The 19099-nt window shown below is 45.4% G+C and overlaps 1 long non-coding RNA gene across 14 annotated transcripts in view; it reads left to right on the forward strand.

Annotated features, from left to right (window-relative positions):
- Positions 1-18642, forward strand: part of LOC145722385 (uncharacterized) — a 79243-nt gene extending 60601 nt beyond the window's left edge. For 7 of the 14 annotated variants that reach the window (XR_014146642.1, XR_014146640.1, XR_014146639.1 and 4 more), the window contains 2 exons: positions 2938-3242; positions 4382-13831. This is a non-coding gene — a long non-coding RNA (uncharacterized LOC145722385). Of the gene's footprint in view, positions 1-2937; positions 3243-4381; positions 13832-16883 lie in introns of those variants that run through there. The other 7 variants (XR_014146635.1, XR_014146638.1, XR_014146646.1 and 4 more) reach the window with 5 other exon arrangements.
- Positions 18643-19099: the final 457 nt, after the last annotated feature.

Consider the following 19099-nt stretch of genomic DNA (forward strand, 5'->3'; position numbering starts at 1 on the left):
AGAGTTTGGTAAGCCTGGTTTCTAAGCAAGAAAACCCGTCCACAGTCACGTAGGCGATTAAGTGGCTTGACTTGTAACTTGAGTGGTAGAGTTTGGTAAGCCTGGTTTCTAAGCAAGAAAACCCGTCCACAGTCACGTAGTTGATTAAGTGGCTTAACTGGAATGGGAAACAGGACGTGAGGGCTTCCTCAACAGCTCCTATCACTCATTTGTACAGGAAATAGAGAATCCCACCTGTTGAATAAGACTTTAACTTTTCCACCGCCGCCAAACACATGGTTCTTGGGGGAAGAGCTTGAGGTGCTGGATTCTGACAAGACTCTGGTTGGAATCCTGACTCGGCCACTTACTGTCTCTGGGACTTGGGGCAAGTTACTTCAGTTTTCCCATCAGTCATGGGGATAATCATATGACCTACCTCAGAGAGTAGGTACTGGAAGCCTGGACCTCCCACTCCCCTCCACCGTTTTGCCCATCACTTCACCCCCTCTCTGGCAACCATCAGCTTGCCCTCTGTATTTATAAATCTGATTCTGCTTTTTCCTTGTTTATTCATTTTTTAGATTCTACGTGTAAATGAAATCATATGGTATTTATGTTCTCCATCAGACTTATTTCACTTAGCCTAATACCTTCAAGGTCCACCTGTGTTGTTGCAAGTGCTGTGCCCTCAGACGCTTTAAGGTTCTGGTGCAGAGCATGTGCCCAGCACTGGCTGTCCATAACTAGCCTTTGCCTCCATCAGCCACAGCCAGGTTCCTATCTTTCCTCCTGAGAGGCAGCTCTTTACCTTCACCTTGTCTCCAGGGATTCTTTCCATCTTCCCTGGGATCCTGGCCCCACCCTGCTGGCAATTATCCACATGCTAGTGCAAGCTTGGAGGTCTGGCTCAAGAGTTACAACAATGTATACCATGTATGGACTCCAGTTAATAGTGCGGGATTATATATTTGAAAGCACTAAGAGAATAGATCTTAAAAGTTTTCATCACAAGAAAAAATATTTGTTTTGGTTTGTCTCCCTCTCTGGTTTCGTCTTGTTTCATTTTTCCCTCCCTTCCCCTATGATCCTCTGTCTTGTTTCTCAAATTCCACATATCAGTGAGATCATATGATAATTGTAACTGAAAGAGACTCTTAATCTCAGGAAACAAACTGAAGGTTGCTTGAGTGAAGGGGGGTGGGAGGGATGGGGTGGCTGGGGGATGGACATTGGGGAGGGTATGTGCTATGGTGAGTGCTGTGAATTGTGTTAAGACTGATGGATCACAGACCTGTACACCTGAAACAAATAATACATTATATGTTAATAAAAAAAATTTGGAAGGAAAAGTAAAAAAGAAAATTTGTAACTGTGTGTGACGGATGTTAACTAGACTTCTTGTGGTGATCATTTTGCAATAAATACAAATACTGAGTCGTTAAAAAGTTATGACGATGAAGGAGATTTTAAAATCGGCGTAGGGATACTAAGTACCTAGGTACCTTTCCACAGGTAACTCTGCTGCAGACAGTTTAGTCCAGGAGCAAATTACAGAACAATAGCTGTGATAATACCACAGGCCATTAGAAAGAGGAGTAGCTCGCTGAGGCAGCTGCCTGGGGCTCCTTGTGCAAGACAGACTGCATGTGCCTTGTCTTCCCAGCTAAGGGCTGCAACAAGCTAGCAGGACAGCATACATAGTAGGTAACATGTAAGGAATGATTCCAAGTGTCCTTTGCACACAGGACTCTGAGCATCTTTTGAGGGCACGTTTTCTAAGGATAAAAAGAACTCGGGGAAATCAGTTGTTTCATTGTAGATGTTATAATTTTGAGATTATCGTATGTGTATTGTAGATAAAGCAAATAAGCAAAAGCTGTTGGTGATATTAGAATCCAAGGTTTTAAACTAAGGGTTCTAGAGGGGAGGGGGGTGGGAGGATGGGTTAGCCTGGTGGTGGGTATTGAGGAGGGCGCATTCTGCATGGAGCACTGGGTGTTATGCACAAACAGTGAATCATGGAACACTTCATCTAAAACTAATGATGTAATGTATGGGGATTAACATAAGAATAAAAAAAAATAAATAAAATTAACCTTCTAATTTAGAAAAAAAAAAAAGAATCCAAGGTTTTCATTACATATATATATATGTATTATTTTTTCTGCCAAAAGTTTTATTGTTTCCATTTGGTCCACAGCTTGGGAGAGGGCTCCAGGGCGGCTAAAAAGCTACCTAGTGGCTGTAGGGAGAGGCTCAGGCACAAGACTTGGCACAGGGGGGATGCCAGGGGGGCCCCTCACAGGCTGCTGGACTCCAGAGGCTCCTAGTCATGCTTGAGGATGAGCCTTTTGAAGAGATGCTCCCCCAGCCCAGCCTGGGGGCTAGGCAGCCTGTGGAGGTGAGTCAGGAGGTCACCCACCATCTTTTTTATTGTTATGTTAATCACCATACATTACATCATTAGTTTTTGATGTAGTGTTCCATGATTCATTGTTTGCGTATAACACCCAGTGCTCCATGCAGAACATGCCCTCCTTAATACCCATCACCGGGCTAACCCATCCTCCCACCCCCTCCCCTCTAGAACCCTCAGTTTGTTTCTCAGAGTCCATAGTCTCTCATGTTTCGTCTCCCCCTCCCATTTCCCCCCCTTCATTCTTCCCCTCCTGCTATCTTCTTCTTCTTTTTTTTTTAAATATATAATGTATTATTTGTTTCAGGGGTACAGGTCTGTGATTCAAAGTCTTGCACAATTCACAGTGCTCACCATAGCACATACCCTCTCCAATGTCTATCACCCAGTCACCCCATCCCTCCCACCCCACCCCCCACTCCAGCAACCCTCAGTTTGTTTCCTGAGATTAAGAATTCCTCATATCAGTGAGGTCATACGATACATGTCTTTCTCTGATGGTCACCCACCATCTTGATGAATTTCACCTCCTCATCTAGGAAGTGGCTCCAGGAAGTCACAGAGATGGGGTCTGCGTGGGCAGAAGCCAGGGCATGCAGCTCCAGAAGGGTCTGGTTCAGGCTCTGCTCCAGAGACAGGGTGGCTTCCATGGTGTCCACGGTTTCACCCCCCTCATCCTAGGATGGCTTGTGCGCAAGCGTGCGAAGAGGGTGTGGCCGCTGCACTGGTTTGGCATCTTTAAGAGATATTCAGCACCCTCACACTTCTCCTCAGCCAACTCACAGAAGTGGCCAAGACCCCCCAGAGCCACACCCTCCTGGTGGAAATAGAAGCCCAGAGAGAGGTAGGTGTAGGATGCTCACAGATGCATGTGGACCAGGTGGTTGATGGCGGCCTCCACCTCGGTGGAATAATTCTGGTGAATCTGGGAGCTCATGGTGGATTGGTAATAAGTTGCTAAGCTCCAAATAGGGTGTTGGCTGGCCCCGAAGGCAGATTGTGGCCAAGGAGATGGCTCTGAAGGTTGGGACTTGAAGAAAGGTTGTGGTTGAAGGCTGGTAGAAAGGGCATCCCTGTGTCTGTTCCATCCATCCATACACTGCTGAAGCGAGAGACAGATCCACAGGACCACCAGGCACATTGTTCAAGGTTTTCATTATATGAGAAAAGAGAAAATATGGAAACAAAGAAGTTTAATGTGGGGGGGCTATAATATCAAATCTGAGTTACTATCAATACAAGCACAAAGTTAATGTAATACAATCTGCACATAATCCATATAAACTATAGCAGTATTATATACAACCTAATCCATGTGAACTGTTAATCTATATTATGCATCCATACGTATGGGGGAGGTGGGGAGAAGGGACAGAGAGAGAAAATGCAGGAGTTTGCTCTGTCCAGTGAAAGGGCTTGGAATCCATTATGTCCGGGAGCAATGAACACACCTGACCTTCAGGTGCTGTCTTCTAAAATACCATTCTCACTAGAAGAATCAGGACTCCTTCGAGGAATGGCGAGTTCTAGGTTTAAGGCAGGGGATATTGAAGGCGAGCTTAAGATCTCTCACAGTATCAGAATGAGAGGAAATGCCAAAGACTGACTGGGTCCTGTCAAAAGAACCCAGATGAAGGGCTCTCACCAGCCAAATTTGGGACAATATGAGCATCAAAAAGAAGAAGGTTTGTGATTGATCGTATGAATAAAAATGTCAGCCTTTAATGGTAAAAAAAAAAGTAAGAGAAAAGGAAAAACAAGAGAAAGGGAAATAAAAGTGTCTTTGCTACCATGGGGATTCTTAGTACACAACTCTTATTCTGAAAATTCGTAGTTAAGAGGAAATAAGTAAGCTTTACCTTGTTTATTATTCGTCTGGATAGGTAGGTTTTATGCTGCAGTAATGAACAACCTTAAAGTCTCGGTGGCTTAAAACAAGAGTTTGTTTCTCACCTTCACTACGTATCACTCTTGGGTTTGCAGGTGTTCTGATCCGCATCATCCTCCACAGGGACTCGGTCATTTAGGATGCTGCTGGTCTCTGAGGAAGTGGAAGGAAGGTGCTGGAAAGTACATCAACACGCCTGCTCATATTTCATTGGCCCAGGCAAGTTACACGGCCGTGTCCAAATTCAGGAGAGTGGAAAGTTCAATCCCATGATGGCAGATTTGGTAACTTTTGTAGGAAATAACCTCCTCTCCTCTGCCCCAGGAGCAGAGGGGCTGACTGTGTGACTTGCTGTGGCTGATGAGGGTGGGGGTCAGTGACGGCATGCTGGCCCAAAGCAGAGGCTCTGGGAGGCATGTCCCACTTTCCCTTTCTCCTTCGCACTCAGCTCATCCCGCGGAAGGAGAGCAGGCCCCCGGGGGCCATGGCTTCCTCGTTTGGATGCCTGGTGACCCTGACCCATCACCTGGAGCCACACCCAACACAGCTGCAGCTGAGCCAGCGCCAAATCACAGCTCTGGGAGCAAGCAGTGTTTGTTGTGATAAGCCACCATGATTTGGGGCTGTTTGTTATGAAGCTGGAGCTGACTGATACACCCATCCAGGACCCAGAGGGAAGAAGAAAACGGCGTGTTGGTGAACAGCTGCCTCTCAACGAAGGAGCCCTCGTGAGTCCCGCGGGAGATGGCACCAGCCAACCCTGTGGGCGGAAGGCGGTTAGGAACAGAGTGCTTGGATGGGGCCTCAGTATCACCCTACGGACTCCTTGCTCTTTGCCAAGGGTTAAGGGTACCTTTGAAACAGAGAGTGCTAATGTCAAGTCGGCCCCACGGCTTGCGCCGCCCGCCCCCTGCTGAGTCAATGTAAGTGATAGCACTCTCTTTGCAACGGTTTGCCTAAAATGTTCATCGGTGTTTACGCAGGGCTTCAGTCCAGAGCGCGTACAGGAGACTCGGGAGTCCCGCGAACACCAGCCCGAGAACCAGCACACGAGGAACGTGATAACTTTATAAGGCGATTGTCCGAGACGCCTCAAAGTGTCAGTCCATGGGGATCAAACAGCCACCTGTGTGGGGGGCTGTTCTGGTTTCAAAGTGACAAAAGGTATAAAACAAATGTTGCGCTTACTCCCTGATACGATTCTAGGTCGTATCAGTTGAAAAAAAACTGTGAAAGTGCCGGTTGCTCAGTTTGGGAAATCTGACTCCAACGTGGACATTGGGAGCTAACAGGGTATTTTTGATAATATTCCTAGACATGATAGAGGTATCAAGGCTATTTGGAGATTTTTTTTCTTATTATAGGAGATGCAGGCTAAAGTGTTTAGTGGCTAAATATCATGATATCTAACCCAGTTTCAAGTGGTTCAGCAATAAATTTATACAGGTAAACACATATCCATATAATGTTTGCAATTAAGGGATAATGTTAACATTTCTTGAGTCTAAGTGTTGGGTATACAAGTATCTTATTCTGTCAAATTTATATTTGAAATTTTTCATAATAAAAAAAGCTAGAAACAAAACAAAGCAAGATATGGCAGCGGGGAGGGTGTGAAATTCAGATCTGTGCCCAAAATGTTGCCCTCATCCCGAGGTGCACGAGGTAAGTGTGGCCATGATTTGTTTTCTCGTCCCTGCTTCTGGGCCATTTCATTTCAGGGATTCTGAGCTTGAACGGTTGCTCTTGGCCTTCTGCATCCTGAATCTTTTTCTCTTTACAAAGAACCATCCATTGATTAGGGAGAGAGATCAATAATCACACTTTACTTGACTTATGGCCCCTCTGGAGAAACCATATCTTACTTGATGGCCTGGTGCTTCTTAGTTTTAGAAAGAATAACATTATATATATATATTATAGATGCATGTACTTGACTTTGATGTGTTAATATTTTTCCCATATTCCAACCTATTCTGCCTCATTGGACAAGGTGTTTCTCTTCTTTAAGGTTAATTTCACCTTTGCTCCAGAGCATGTCCTTTCCTGATGCCTTCAGGGTCTGATCTGGTCTGTGATCCTCTCTCTTCACGGCCTCTTGACTCTTGGCCTTCAGCTTAACACACACACAATTTGTAGAGCCAATTTGTAGGTCTTATATTTCTGCTGGACATCAGCCTGGTGAGCTACTGGCATGAATTTACTATTTCTAATACGGTCTGTCAGATCATCTCCTACCTTTGGTGTGTTGAGGGGGTGGTTCCAGGAGAATCAAGGCTCTATGTGCCCCTGCCTTAGGGCTGGGAGATCATCTCGATTTCCTAGTGGACCTGCGCATGCCAGCTCGAAGACCGCAGCATTGTACTAATGTGGTAACTGGTGTTACCAGCCACTTCACTGCCCCGTTTCTCTGGTAGGGCTTCCCAGCTCACTCGCCGCTCTGCCTGGCTACGCGGGTAACCACGACTGCAACCTGGACCTCACTCGAAGCTATAGGGATGCACTGCCTCACACGGCAGACAGACTGGAATGTTCTCAGTGGTGGTTTTCAAACTTTACACATGGTGACAGCTTGCTGCGGCCAGGAGCTTTGGATTTATTAGGTCTGGGATGTTGCACTTCTGGTAAGTTTCTAGGTGAGGCTGACATTGCTGGTCCAGGGACCACACTTTGAAAACCACGACTCTAAGCATGAACTCCCTTGAAAATGGGGAAAGGAGATGAAGCAAGAGCTCTTTGTTTTCATTTCCCTATACCTAAAATATCTTTGGCTGAGGTCTCAAGTTAATAGGAGAAAAGCTTGAGTGAAAAAGGGAACAGAAGGCTAAGAACTTGATGGGAGGAACCCTAAAGCCCTTCGTTAACCAGACCCTTTCTTCTGGGGCTTAGCACTCAGTGACCCTGCAGGAGGGCCAAGTTTGCAAGGGAAGCGAGCAGGTGGTGCCTTGTCCTTGTCTTTCAAAGCCTTCTTTTTATCATGTCCCATTGCTAATAAATGCAAAGCTTTACCTAGTATGTTTTTCCACCCTACCAAGACAAATAGTCCTCCTGAAGCTTTGGCTCAAGGACTAGTCTGCCACAGAACAAGATCCAAGTGAGTTAAGGCCTGTGCGCAGTTTTCTGGAAAAAGCTCTGGGGAGCCAGTTGCTGATCAGAAAATTAGTTACAGGTTTGTGTGGTGGGAGGAAGATCTGGTATTGACTATATTCCAGAAAAGGAAAAGCCATGGGTAGTCTGACTTTAAACCTTCAGTTGACTGGGGGGCATAGATGTCACCTTTTATTTTACCACAACAGAGACCTTAACAAAGGAAATGCATTTGGCTGAGGTGGGAATTAGAATATGCTGTGTAGGGGGTTAACCCAGATGGAGCCTAAAAGGAATTCTGATTTTTCTGGGTGTGTTGGTCTGCAGGTGTCTTATTGACATGAGTTTATATTTAGAGGCTTTTGATTTCTGGCTGAAGGAGGGAGAAGCTTAAGGGCTGGGGAGCAGTTCCTAGGAAAAAGACAACAGTGACGTGACAAAATTATTATAAGGTTAACGTCAGAGCACAAAACTGTATTCCGCATTATTCCCGCAATTAAAAAAATACCTAGCAGATGAACTCTCACTTCACAAACTCAGATAGGCAAGAAGTATGTCTTTTTATTTTTTATTTTATTTTTTAAAAGATTTTATTTATTTATTTGAGAGAGAGAAAGAGAGAAAATGAACAGGGTGGGGAGGGGCACAGGGAGAAGCAGACTCCCCGCCGAGCTGGGAGCCCGAAGAAGTATGACTTTTTAAATGCTTTCTATTACACATTTTCATTTCCATTTTTTGTAGTCTATTCGATGGCAGAAATTTTACTTCAGTCCACTTAAGATTGGACCCCATTTTTTCCCACAGTCACAGCTGAATCCCTAGAGTTTGGGGAACGAATTAGATTCATGTGATAACTTTCCTTTAAAATTTGCTGAGACATCTTTAAAGCCCTATTGAAAATATAATAAATATTTCTGAATGTGCCGTCAGATGAAAGTTGTTAATTGTGTCATTCGACTCTCCTGTATCTTGGCTGAATGCTTGTGGCTGTTTGAAGTATAATTTATGGAAAGCAGTATGCTATATTCTCCCACTTTCACAGTGATTTATCGGTTTATTCCTGCAGGTCCATCACTTTCGGTGTAGATCCAGAGTCTATTTAATAACGTGCATCCGTGTTTAGAATGGTTATATTGCTTTGGTAACTTTAATCATTGCGCAGAAACTCTGTCTTTAATGAAGCTATTTGCCTTAAAGTCTTCTGTGGCTGACATTAACGTGGCCAGACTGGCTGTGTCTGGTTGTTACTGGGCTGATGTATCTCTTCCCATTCTCTGCCTTCCCCACGGTTCAGTGCTTTCATGCATTAGGTGTGTCTTTTTGCAAACAGCCTCAGAGCTGCATTGTGTTGCAATCCACTCTGACATTCTCATTTAGCTGGCAAGTTCAGTGTATATGTATGGGAATAATTGATATATTTGGATTTGGTGTTACTATTTGTTTTCATATTATACTTTCCGGTCTAGGTTTGTGTCCCTCTCTTTAAAAACCCTTTCCTAGGAACAATATTCGTATATCTCCCTTGATCCCTGTTTCCTACATCTGCGGGCACATGTCATTTTCTTAAAGTCCAATTAAGTTGCTTCCTGGTGCAGCCTTTTTGTCTGAATATTTAGCAACAAGTTCTTTCTCATTTGTAAATCGAGGTGAAATTCACACGCTATAAAATTAACCATTTTACAGTGAATAATTCTACGGCATGTCGTATACTCCTAACGTCTAGCCGCCACCGCTGGCCAGTTCCAAAATTGGACAAGTTCCCTCTTGCCGTGTGCAGACGGTCCCCAACTTACAATGGTTGGACTTACAATTCTTTTTTGACATCATGATGGTGCAGAAACACTGCACAGGGGAAACTGTGCCTGGAGTTTTGAATTGGGGTCTTTTCCCGGGGTGGTGATGTGCCGGAGACTCCCTCTCGTGATGCTGGGCTGTGGGCAGCGGCCGTGGCTCCCAAGCAGCCGCGGGGTCACCAGGGTCAACAACCAACGCGCTGACCACCATCCCGGCCCCGTGCAACCATTCCGTTTTTCACTTTCAGCACAGCATTCAGTAAGTTACATGAGCTATTCAACACTTTATTATGAAACAGGCTTTGTGGTGGATGATTCTGCCCCACTGCAGGCTCCTGTAAGCATTCTGAGCGCTAGTCAGGGAGGCACGGCTGAGCTGTGATGTTCGGCAGGTTAGGTGTGGGAAATGCAATTTCAACTTATGATGCTTTCAATTTCCAGTGGGTTTTTCAGGATGTAACACCACTGTAAGTCAAGGAAGAACTGCATTTTACTAGGCCTCGTGCTGGGTTGTTTTAATTTTGTTAAAAAAAGGGGGACGCCTGGGTGGCTCAGTCGTTAAGCGTCTGCCTTCGGCTCGGGTCATGATCCCAGGGTCCTGGGGTCGAGCCCCGCATCGGGCTCCCTGCTCGGCAGGAAGCTTACTTCTCCCTCTCCCTCTACGGTTCCCCCTGCTTGTGCTCTCTCGCTCTCTCTGTCAAATAAATAAATAAAATCTTAAAAAAAAAAAAAGAGCTCTATAACCCGGGAGGAGGTGTGGCCTGCCCTTGTCCTCACTCCCTCTCCACTCTGCTGTTAGAATAATCATACGTCTGATCTGAGGTCAAAAAGCAGATGGATGTGTCAGTCCTCCATCATCGGGCTGGGGTTGTCGTTGTGACCTAGTGTTCGCTAGGGCGGCTGCTTCTAACTCAGTCTTGTCCTACTGACTTTATTTTTTAATTTTTGAAGCTGAGCTGTGATTGACATATGACATTGTACTGGTTTCAGATGTCCTGTGTGTCACAGATGCTGAACGCTGGGTCCCAGGAAAATGCCCAGCAAGGGCTGTGGCTGGAGTGCTGACGGGCTCTCCCCATCTGCGTGCGTTAGGGTGAGGGTGTGTAACCCCCACGTGTGGGATGGGACGCTGCCGGGACCCGGCGCCCTCACCCTCACCCCACATTCTCCCGTTGCTTTCCGGACACGGCCATTCCTGAGCGTACGTAGAAAGGAGGAGGATGGGAACAGATGACATCTCGGCCACTAAAATATCGACCCACACGCCATGAAGGATTTGATTTCAGTTTTCTCTGTGGTGTAGACCCCACTTCTGGAATCTGAAGGGGCAGGAATTGGGGGAGGGACAAAGTGTCTTCCAGACGTTTTGCTTGTAGGTGACAGGTTTGGGTGGGGGACACTAGGGCTTCTGACTGCTCTCATCGAGGTGTTTCAGTCAGGCTCCCACACTCTGGGCTGACTGGTGGTGTAAGAGCTGTGTGTTTGTGTTTGTTTCTCGCCAAGTTTTACATTTGTCTTTCTCTTCATAAATAATTTACCGGAAAGTGGGGAACGGTTGTGTCAGGAACTCTGCATAGTCGTTGTTTTTTTTTAATGATACTTCGAGGCCCATAGACCCTGGTACCAAGGGCACAGTGGAAGAGTCTGGACTGTAGTGTTGGGGTCTTTTGTGAATAAATGGTGACCGGACATTTTTGGCAGCTCAGACTCTTGTTCCCAAAGCCTTCATTGGAGAAGGTGTCATAGGCTGACCCTGAAGGCATCCTTCCTGTGGAGGAAGGGCCACGGTCTTGGTCTCAGCCACCTGCTCAGACATCAGGGAGAGACTGAAGGGAGAACTGCGTTGTCCTGTGACCGCCGAAGCCTCTGTCCTGTGGGCCGGTCACTGCACAGCCGTGTCCCATGACTTAGCAAGATCACTGCCGTCCCGGGATGACAAACACCGTGGGGTCTGGAAATTCTTCTTCACAGCTTCTGCAATACAGTTTCCTTCCTTCTTCCCCATGGGGGAATCTCCAGCAGATGTCCATGTATTTGGAGGTCTGTTTGGGGTAGGTGGGCAGAGCCCCGAGAGGAGCGGCGGCTCCAATGACCTGAGTTTAATTTATAAGTCCAGTCATTTTACTTTACGTCATTTGTTTTTGTCATTGATCTTATCACCCCTTGACACATTTTTTTTTGTTTCTCACATTAAAAGATAAGTTTGCCTTTTCTGAATTGCATCACCATTGCCGAGTACACAGCAAAATAAATTAATAATGAAAAAATTAATATTCATTGCGTTAAGGTAGCTCTTTGGGTGGATGAATGGGCAGTAGCGGCAGAACTCGCTGAGGGAGCTGTAAGCCGAGACTCCCTGTGTCCACCCGCGGCCAACCTCCCGCTCCTCTTCAAAGGATTGAGGAGCACTCTCTTCTTGGACGTTGGCGGTCCTGTGGGTTCGCCCTCCTGCTCTGCGAGCCATCGCGCCAAGCATGTCGGGCAGAGTCTGCCCGGCCCACACCACCAGGACCCCGGCACATGTCTGCACATACCATTCCCGAGGACCCTCTGACCACCGGGATGGTTTCTGAGCACAGGGAGAAATTGCTCTGCATGTGATTTCCCCTTTGCTTTAAAGTAAAAGCCAGAGGCCGGACTGTAGCTTTTCAGTAGGGCCACCCATCATCCCCGTTTATGGCTATTGTCCCAGTGGTATTATTAATGTCCCATCTTTACTCGTAAGTGGGTCCAGTTTGGACGCTGCACTATGTCCCTTCTTCCTCTACCCCTCCCCCGATGTACTTCTCTGACCTGTTACCGCCCATTCTCGCTCTCCTGTGGCCACCCTCAGCTCCCCACTGTCCCTTGAGCTCATGGGTGTGCTCCTGCCCCCAGAGCCTTCATGTGAGCTGTTTCTATTTCTGGAACACTCTTCCATGGGTTATCTGCATAATCAATTCCTTCAAGTCTTTGCTTAAATTTTACCTTCTCAGTGAGACATAGGTTGACCATAGGCCTTGTTGTTTCTGTTCCCTGCTGTAGCAGAAGAGCCTAGAATGCCTTGCACTGTAAGCATCAGTACACATTTGTTGAATGAAGGAGTGAAAGAATGAATGAAAACTTATGTTATTTTCTATTTACCCCAAAGACTTGCCAGGTGACTGGCTAGCTGTAAAGATCCAAGTTGTTACTAGCTGACAATGACTTACTAGTTTATCCCTAAACTGGGCATCTTTTTCATTTTTATTTCCCAATAAATTGGACCTTTTTACGGCATAGGACTTGACCATTTTGTCACAGACCAGTTTAAGGGAAACTTGGAAGAGAGGCAGGTCTTTAGAATCCCTAGAAATAATCCCACAGAAGCATCTCTCTATTGTATCTAAAAGACAGGCTAACCCAGCAGAAATGGTTCTAAAAGTAAAAAAGTATCAATGTTGGCATCATGCTCTGTGGTTTATGGAGCTCTCTCAATCCCACTATCTTATTTAATCCTTATAATAGCACTTTCTATTATCCCTGTTTAGTTTATGAGGAAACATAACCCAGAGAGAATGATGATTTCCTGCAAGATCTATGGCTGGTTGTGTGGCAGAGTGTTTAAGTGGCGAAGTGACTTCCCACGCCTGGTTTAGTGCCACACTATGTCTGATGTCCCTTTCTAGATTATATCAGGACACGCTTTCATTAGTTGTGCCTTCTGGGGTCTCTGGGAGAGTATACAGGAGACAGAGAATGTCATGACCCACAGCACGTGAGAGGATGTTGTCCCAGTCCTATTGTGCAGCTCGATGGACACTAAGGGAGCAAGGCCAGGGACATTTGCCACCCAGGTCCAAATGGACACTTTATGCAAGGCTTTCATAAGAAACAGAGAAAGACTCTTTCTTAGGATATTTCACAGTCCCCTCCCAGTGTCCTCTTACAATCATGACAACTATACCCATTAGTAATAATAGTTACCCTGTACTAAGCACACTGTATGTCATGAACTATTCTAAGTATGGGTGTTAATTCACTTACATCTCATATCAACTCTTTGTAGCAGCATTATGATTAACCTATTTCCACAAAAGGTCCTAAAAGCACATTTGAGCCCATCCCACAGCTAGAAATTGGTAGAAAGGCGGTTTGAACTCATATGGCTCAAGAAAGTGCTCCAGAAAAGTGCTGTCCAATAGAAATATAAGCCACATGTGGTTTTAAATCTTCTAGCAGTTACATTAAAAAGTGAAAAGAAACATCCGTGCATACCCAGAGGGTGTTATGCTAAGTGAAATAAGTCAGATGGAGAAAGACAAATACCATATGATTTCACTTATATGTAGAGCCTAAAAAACAAAAACAAAAGTAGAAACAAACCCATTAATACAGAGGGCAAACTGGTGGTTGCCAGAGGAGAGGGGAGTGGGGAGAGGGACAAAATGGGTGAAGGGGAGTGGGAGGTACAGGCTTCTAGTTATGGAATGACTAGGTCCCGGGGTGGAAGGGCACAGCGTATGGAACACAGTCGGTGATGCTGTAATAGCCTCGTCTGGTGACAGATGGCAGCTACAGTTACGGTGAGCACCACATAAAGTACAGAGATACGCACTCACTCTGTTGTACCCCTGAGACTAATGTAACATTGTGCATCAGCTATACTTCAATAATAAATAAATGTGAAAAGAAACAGATGAAGTCAATTTTAATAATGTGTTTGATTTAACCCAATGTATCAAAAACTTAATACTTCAACATGTAACCATATAAAAATTATTAATATGATAGTTCACAGTTTGGCACTAAGTCTTCTAAGTGTGGTATGCATTTTACTCTTAGAGCACGTCTCAACTTGGAGTCTAAATTTTCATCAGAAATACTTAAACTATATTTAGATTTCATTAAATGTATAATTGAAAAAATAGATTTCCATATTCAAGTTATTTCAATCATACCTAAAGTTTTCCAGTAACTGAATCAAGTATGAGTTTTTAAATTAAAATTAAATCCAGTGTAAAATTCAGTCCCTCTGTGGTACATTCTGAGTGCCCTAGAGCCCTCTGTGGCCAGTGACCACTGTGCAGGGGGCTCTGATGCCCATGTCCATGCCCGAGACGCCAGACTGCTCTAGTTTCTGGGAGAGGCCCCACTGCCATTTTGGCTGGGCCCCAACTGCCCCATCCCTGCGTGGTTCTTTTGATCTTCTTCTGAGCTTTTCAGATATTCGGACGTTCAGCCCATAATTCCCATCTTCATCTTTAGCATTAACATCAAATGTCCTGAATTACATAGATCCCACATCATGCTTGGAGAAAGGTGAACGACATCATAAAACTAATAAAAAACTATGCCGGTTTTCCTTACTAGCTCTGCTTAACATACAAGAGAATTCAGGATAAGTTAGGACTATCTCTCACCCATCCGGGATAGAAATAATAGCCAGATTAGATTGCATGTCAGAGCCTTTGCTTAGTGAGGCTCCAAAATCGCTCCTTTGATTATGACCAAAAGCCCTGCACATTCCCTTTGAGTCGGTGTGGGTGAATTTGGGAGAAGGAGAGGGTTGGTAAGAAACTGAAGAGAGGAAGCTCCCCCTAGAATTCCCTTTCGTGTTTCCGACCTGGCGTTCAGGGAGGGAGTCCTTGTCCCCTCTGCAGCCAACAGGGCAGAAGGTGAGAGATCTGTCCAGCACTTGAAGTATGGCTGGTGTAAAACCAAGGAAGTAGATTTACTTTTGTTTGATTTTACTCAATTTTAAATTTACACAGCCACATGTGGCGGGGGCATCCATGCTGGAGAGCACACAGGCTCTGTGAGGTGAGGGACTGTGGCCCCCCTCCTAGCATAGTTCCCAGCACGTGTGCCTGGGAAAACTGTAGGTGGTGTGTCTCTTACAGGTTGATCCTTCTGTGCTGAGATGGAGAGGAACTTCTGTTTTACAGGACGTGGGTGTCTGTGCTGAGGAGCTCAAGAGATTGAGGTTTCCACCGTGTGTGCAAAAGGTCTTCAGACATGAGCCAGCAACCCTGTGAGGCTCAAGGTAGGTGAATTCCTGATAGAAAATGCTTCTTCTGCCTCTGCTCTGAACTGTATGAGACATTCTTTAAAATGCACGTTCATGAATTGTCTGAAGGTCTACAAAATAAGAAGAACGAAGGCTATCCCTCCTGGGCATGGAATACTACTTCAGACGGAGTGGGCAATCTTCTGTTTGTCTTTCGTGTCTGGGCGGCTGTGGTGGAAAATGACCTGAGATGGAAAATGTGGCCTGAGATGGAAAATGGATTTGCCGATTTAGTGATGTGAGCAAACTGGGTTTGAGCCCCACAACAAGCATTAATCTAAGTGGTTTATGTGCACTGATTTACATGACCCTCAAGTTCCACCATCTCTCCATTTTACAGATAAGAAAATTAAAACATGGGATAAGTGACTTGCTCGAGGTCACTCAGCTGACTCAGTGAAATGCGGGAACGGGGTTTGAACCCACGCATCGAGGTTCTGCTCGCCCTGTGTTGCCTTGACAATCACTAGCTCACTCTCGCTATACTTACCCTTCCCGTAGCAAGTGTGCTGTGGGCTGTGACATGGTGTGTGCGCATGCGCGGTGAGCTTCCCCAAGACGATGGTGTGTGCGCATGCGGGGTGAGCTTCCCCAAGACGATGGTGTGTGCGCATGCGCGGTGAGCTTCCCCAAGACGATGGTGTGTGCGCATGCGGGGTGAGCTTCCCCAAGATGATGGTTTTGTGCTCAGCCTGGCAGGTGAGGGGCTGGATGAACAAGGCGTGGGGTGACCCGCAGTCTGGGGGGAAAGAATTCACCTTGGAATTAGAGCCTTTGGTTTCTTACTGATGAAATTTGGGGAAATATTACTTATTTCATGTGGTTATTACAATTACGTAGTGTGATGTAGGTGGAAGGGCTTTAGGTATCGAAGAATCTAAAATACTGGCACATTGGCCATTAAGCGATGCCAGATCTCAGAGATTACGCAGTTACAGGACTTAGTGTTTTACCTAAGATTTGGGGGAATTCTGGCTTTTTTCTACCGGCAGTTCAAGGATTCATCTTCCTCGAGCGTGAAAGAGAGGCCTGAGGGCTTCCTTGCAATTTCAGATTTTCTGCGTCTTAGAGTCGCCTTAATATCAAAGCAACAAAACGTCTAGGAATTAACCCAGATCGCAAGCACGCAAGAGATTAAAGGATGAAGGGATACCTTTGTTCATGTCACTAAAGGCCAGTGCAGCCCCTCAGAGCCCCTTCCAGGAGATGAAAGTCACCTGCAGCCCACGTAAGCATCCCGTGGCGCCTGGCTGCCAACAGCCCCGAGGCTCCAAGCCTCGTCGTGGCCGGCTCCAGCTCGGACGTGCGTGAGGAGCCAGGCACCTGTCTCCCTGAGGTACCGCTGGCTGTTCTGGTTGTGTCCGCCCCTCAAGGAAGAGCCGGAAGGCCGTGGGCATTATGCAAAGTGTGGAGACACTTCCCTGCAAAGCAATAATTTAAAAACATCTCTTAAAGCTGGGAAAAGAAACTATGGATTAGTAGCTTCAAAATCCATAAAGCACTTGCAGTGAAAATAAATGGTCATTTATTTGTTAAATCCTAGGTGATTCTTCCCCAGCTGTATATACATGGCCCAGCGAACAACCACTGAGCTATGAGCTAGCCTTGGGTGCCAGGTGATGTTGGCACATCAACCTATTCCTCTTCACAACATTTCTGCAGGGTGGATGTTCTATCTTTCTTTTCCAGATAAGACTCAGAGAGGCTAAGCCGTATGCCCGGAGCCGAGAGCTGGTACCTGGAAGGATGTGAAGATGTGTCGACGCTGCCTGGTCCCTGCTCCTGGCACTGCCCCAGCTCGCCTGCCTTGAGTCTCAAGAGAGACGTCTTGGGTAACCAGCTGAAGGGGGTGTCCCCAGCGTGCGGTAACTCGGTGGGTGGACAGCAGGGAGCGGCACACCGGCTTCAAAAGACAGGGTGTCCCAGGAACCACCACCCTCTCTTTCCATAGTAGAGCCTTCTTACAGCCAAGACCTGCTCCACCAAGATGAGTTACAACCTTGTTTATGGTACCGGGGGAGAGTTTATAAAAATGCACGGGTGTGATGTGATGGCTCAAATTTTACTGAGATTTAATATGTGAAACCCACACTGTCTGCAGTTTCTTCTCTGCTTGGCCCCTCCATCACCGGGATAGCCTCGACTCGAACAGGAGCTTCTGTGATCATCATTATAAAGGACAAATCCAGGCTGTGATGTTTTCTTTTCAATGTTTTTACTTCCTCCTTGGGGAATTCTTGCTAGGATACAAATGTACAATGTTGCCAGTTAAGTTATTAAAATTTTAAATGCTTCTAGCCACTGCAGATTTCCAGGCATCCATTATGATGTTTCAAGAGTGGGTCTTTCCACCTCAAGGCAAGTGTGGTACTTAGAGAGCTCAAGTTACAGACACTTTGGCTCTCAGACGAACGAGGTTCCTTTCAATACAGGCCATGAACGAGGAAGAAGAACAAGGTGAGGGGATAGAGTCTTCTAGAGCACTTAGCTGGGAAGATAGAGACAGCAGAGGGAGCTCTCGTGTGAACAGAGGGCTGCAGGCTGGGGTGGCACCGCTGGGCATGAGCCCCCTTGCCTGCCTGTCTCTGCCCTGGGCACAGACGGAGCCCGCGGCTCAGCTGCATCCCCACCGAGTGAGTCAGAGCGCAGGCGTCCACACGGCGCAAACTACTCTCCATCCCTGCTCTACCGTGTCCCACCCTGGGGAGAGGATGCAGTCCCTTAGGGTGTGGGGGGAAAAGAGAGAGGGCAATGCAGAGTTGTGTGCACTTCGAATTAGATTGAATTACGTTAGATTATAACACCTGTGTAACAGAACACCACTCTTCCCATAACTACACTGACTCGTAGCCAGTGAGGAAAATGGTCCAAAAGGCTTCACAGAAGGGTCAGAGTGCTTGTCTCTCTGGATGGTGGGTTATGAGTGTTGGCTCTTTTCTACATTTGTTTGGCTACATTTTCTGATTTTCAGTCATGATTTTAATTGCTTTTGTAACAACAACAAAAAGAAAAAGGCATGAGCTTAATGAAAGAAATAATAAAATAATTTTTTTATATTCAGGTTGTTTTACTTTTTTTTTTCTAGCATAAACAGGCTAGAACAAGAATAACTGGCTGAAAATAAATTGAACATATGAAACAAAAAGGTAGAACAAAATCCTTAATTTTGGAGAAATGATTTGTAAAAATGAAAATCTTTAGAAATAGTTGCAGAAGAGTTTTATGGTCTGCCAAGCTGCCAATACTTAAAAAAATCATTGAGAACATTTGATTCTTCAACATTATTAAATACAGCATAGATACACAGAGCACCTGTTTAAGATGCAAACAGTATAACACAGCACAACAAATATCTTCGTGCCTGTCACCTGATTTATAAAATATACTATTCCTGTTATTTTGGAGACTCCCCAGCTGCCCTCCAGTCCCACCCACTTCCTGCCCCCCCCCGAAATAACTATTATCCTGAATTTTGTGGGTCTTTATCCCTCTGATTTTCTTTCAAGTTTTGTATCAATAACAATATATTATTTAAGTTGTTCATTTTTATATGTTAAATAAATGGAATCATATGTATATTTTTCTGCAACTCACTAAGATTCATTCATGTTATTATTGTGACTGTTGTCACAATTCAAAGTTGTGTAATATTCCACTACACAAATCTATGAATATACCACAATTTATTTGTCCATTTGACAGTTGGTTACTATTTTTTTTTTGCTTTAATAAACTGCTTCTAAAAATCCTCTAGGACTTGGAGTGCTGTGTCATAGGATAGGTGTATCTTTAAAATTAATAAGCAGTGTATATTTGTAAACCACACATCTGATAAGGGTTAATATCCAAAATAAATAAGAAGCTCATACAACTCAATAGCAAAAAAGCAAACACTCCAATTTCAA

Source organism: Leptonychotes weddellii, chromosome 6 (assembly GCF_054177405.1).
Source record: "Leptonychotes weddellii isolate Sample4059 chromosome 6, ASM5417740v2, whole genome shotgun sequence".
Classification (NCBI taxonomy): Eukaryota; Metazoa; Chordata; class Mammalia; order Carnivora; family Phocidae; genus Leptonychotes; species Leptonychotes weddellii.